This window comes from Tupaia chinensis, unplaced genomic scaffold (genome assembly GCF_000334495.1).
Source record: "Tupaia chinensis unplaced genomic scaffold, TupChi_1.0 Scaffold147458_1, whole genome shotgun sequence".
NCBI classification, from domain to species: domain Eukaryota; kingdom Metazoa; phylum Chordata; class Mammalia; order Scandentia; family Tupaiidae; genus Tupaia; species Tupaia belangeri.
The window spans coordinates 873,821-877,446 of NW_006207309.1; positions in this window are offsets into that span (position 1 = coordinate 873,821).

Consider the following 3,626-nt stretch of genomic DNA (forward strand, 5'->3'; position numbering starts at 1 on the left):
CTACTTTTTAAAATGTTTTCCTTTATGAGACACAAAGAGGGAGAAAGAGAGAGGGAGTGAGACAGAGAGAGACATTTTTAATAGGGTCTCCTATATCACAGTCGCTCTGTCTCAGCCTCTCAATTAGCTAAGGATTACAGGTGCATGCAACTGTGTCCAACATGTTCAGCTTGGCCGGGACCAACCCAGGCCTCCCGTGCAGCTTTCAGCCTCCCAAGCAGTAGTACTAACCTGTGTGGTGCTATAGCTGGGCCTTAATCTACTCTTGTATAGACTGATGTCTGGACTGTTTCCAGGTTATGGATATTAGGGATAAAGTAGCTAAGAACACTGTGGTATACATTGTGTGTGTGCATATGTATGCTCACATGTGTGTGTGTATATTTTCGTTTCTTATGAATAAATTTTCAGGTGTGAGATTGATGGGTCAAAGGGTAGATGCATGTTTAATTTTATAAGAAATTATCAGACTTCCTTCTGGAAAATTGTTTTTGCTCTTAAACAGACACCCAAAGGACTGACCCTTTAACCTGATGGTTAAGAGAGTTGGGTCCCACATGTCTGACTGCCATTTGTCATGGTCCCAGTGACTTAAAAGCACACCAGGTACATGTGCATGCCCAAATCTTACTAGGATGTATAAATGGAGAAGAAGGGATTGTGGCATGACTGTGGCAAGTGGTAGGTGCTTTCTCCCCACTTTGTGTGTCTTTCTCTGGACAGCGAGCCTGCCCCTGGCAATTTAAAAAAAAGAGAGAAGGGACCAGCAGATGGTGTAATGTTTTCATCGCTGGACTCTCACAAAACTGGCCATCGTTCGAGTCTCGCTGGGTGCATGGGCACATGTGTGTGTGTGTCCAAAATCCTGAGAGAAGAATGGAGAAAGGATTGCAGTGTAGCCATCCCCCCAGGGGGTGATTTTTCACTCTCTGTCTCTCTGGTGAGTGCACACCCCCTATAGCAAAAATCTCTCTCTAAAAATAGGAAAAGAAAAAGAAAAATAATTTTCTGGATGCCTCCCTTCTTCTTGGGAGCTCCGTTTTTCCTTCCCTCCCTTTAATAAACTCATGCCTTACTATACCCTCTCTGTGTCCACCTCTAATTTTCGTGAGTGTGAGACAAGAGCCAGTGTCTCACTGTGAGTGTGGGCCTGATCACCCCTGCACCCCCACGTTCCTGTGTCATATTTTGGTGCATTGGCCAGAAATCCATCTTGACTTCCCTTCTCCACATCGGGAAGGTAAGCGTTGTAGACTCTTTATCTTTTTTCTTCCACTTCCGGACAGACTTGGCTTCATTTCTGGGGTCCCAACTGTTGTGTGGAGAGGTGAAAGCTCTGGGAGTAACTGATGAAGCACAGGGCTGTTCTCTCTAGTGCATTCTGAATGTTCAGGAACAGCACTTCCTGACTGCCCCACTGGGGTATCAGAAGGAACCCCACTCGGTCCTTCCTCTAGGTTTTTCTCATATCCACAGGCAAGAAAGTGTTTTTGCTCAGATCCCCTCAGTCCCCAGGACTGATGATTCAACAACAGAGGGTTTCCAGTAACTTGCCTGGATGCATTAAAGTAGGTCAAACTGCTATTTGTCTACTCTGTGGGCCTACAGGGTCCTGGGACTAGGACTCTCAACTGTTGCATGAGAGAAACTAAGCACCTCTGAGCACATGAAAGCCTTTGCCTAGGGCCACTCTCTGGGGTGCTGGAAGGCTCTTGGACTTAAATTTCTCTCTGATTGCCGAAATTGGGTGTCAGGAGTTCCTCTGCTCTCTCCCTCAAGTCCATAGAGTCTTCTCCTTTTCCATACTGGTCTAATCAAACAAAGTAGGAGATCCTCTTTCTCTACCAGTTCTAAAATCTTCGCTAGGGAAAAAAAAAGGAGGGGCCCACAGTTGAAAATATTTTCTCCCTTTGGGCAAGGTTGAATCTAGATATAATGCTGAGAACTTCTGCAGCTCTGGAGAGACAGTGGACACCCCGAAAGGACTTGGGTCCCTAATGGCATCAATGGATGCTAACAACCTATCTGGGCTGCCTCCTTGAACTTTGTTCCTCTTGAGTTAATAACTTTCCTTTTTATATAAGTCAGAGGTATTTTATTCTATAAAGTAGAAGTTTTTGTTTGTTGGTTGGTTTGTTTTGTGGAGAGGTTTTTGCTATAAGGCACGGGCGTATGCCAGAAAGACAGAAAGAGACAGAGAGACAGAAAGCGAGAAGTCACCCCCCAGCGAGGATGGCCACGCTGCAATCCCTTCTCCTCCATTCTCCTCTCGGGATCTTGGGCACACACGCACACGCACCTGGCATGAGTTTAAGCCAACAGGTCTGAGATTCGAACTCTGGTCAACCACATGGGAGCCCAGGGACATACCATCACACCATCTCCTGGTCTGAATAGAAGTATTTTTTATAAATGTACTGATATATTGTATCCATACTAAAAAGCAGGTATAGATGAAGTCTCAAAAACTGCACATGCCTGAGCAACTAGCCTCCAAGTCAAGAAGCAGCATTACCAGCATCAGGGTGGTCTTGAGAAAATGGTTGTATGACACATCACAAAAAATAGAAGTTAAGATATAAAACTGGAGGCCTAGATGGGCTCACTGGTGAATTCTAGTGAACATTTCAGGTAGAATTCTACCAGTTCTCTAAAACAAAATTAACCATCCCTCGCTCTGCTCAGTTTCTTTCTCTCCTCTGGTTTCTTCCCCTTCAAACCTCTTTTTGCTTTGATACATGTTTCTTTTCCTCATTCTCTCTCCAAATCCTCAGTGTACACACTTCATTCAGCAAGGCAAAGCGTCATAACTGGCTAAAATCCCCAAATTTTCCTCTAGTTGTCTCAGGTGCAAGGGCAGGAGAAATTGAGTGGAACTATAACCAAGTGACCGTGCAAAAGCTTATTATTCCCATTGAACTGTTTGGAAAACTAAGTGTCACAGAATAAGGTGTAAGTTGTGTCACTCACTGGCCAGGTAACTTTGGTCATTCAGCTATTTAAATCTTGGTTGTTGTTTTATTTGTAAAATGCGTAAGAAAATAATGTAGTTCCTTGATAGAGTTAATTGGAGATTGACTGTAAAGGACTTAGGTGTGTTAAGGGGGTATAGATAGCAAAGCCTGTGTTCTGGGGCTCCTGGAATAAGTTTTGTTCCCGCCAAACACTGTCAGATGAAAGATAGAAAATCACTGGTAGGGCAGGAGTTGCATACGGACCCATAGGGGGCACTGGATGGGATTCTAAGGCAGAGCTGCCTGAAGCCTTTGGCTATCTAGGGAGAGAGACCAGCAACTGGTCTTGTACAGTTTATTGAAGGGAAGCAAGTTCTTCTCTAGGAGCCAAGCAAATCATAAAGACCCCAATGAGAGAAAACTTTGAGCAATTGTACTGGGTTGTCAGAAAAGTCATTACGTGTTTTTCTATACAGAAATGTGTCATTCCTTTTCTAACAACTCAATATATTTTTAGCTTTTGGTATAGAACACATTGCTCCAAATAGTCCTCACAGGGAAAAACTGTGTGTGTTTGTATTGGAGACAGGAGGGTCACAGAAGTTGGTTAGCCAGAAGAAGAAGAAGAAGAAGAAGGAGAAGAAGAAGGAGAAGGAGAAGGAAGAAGAAGGA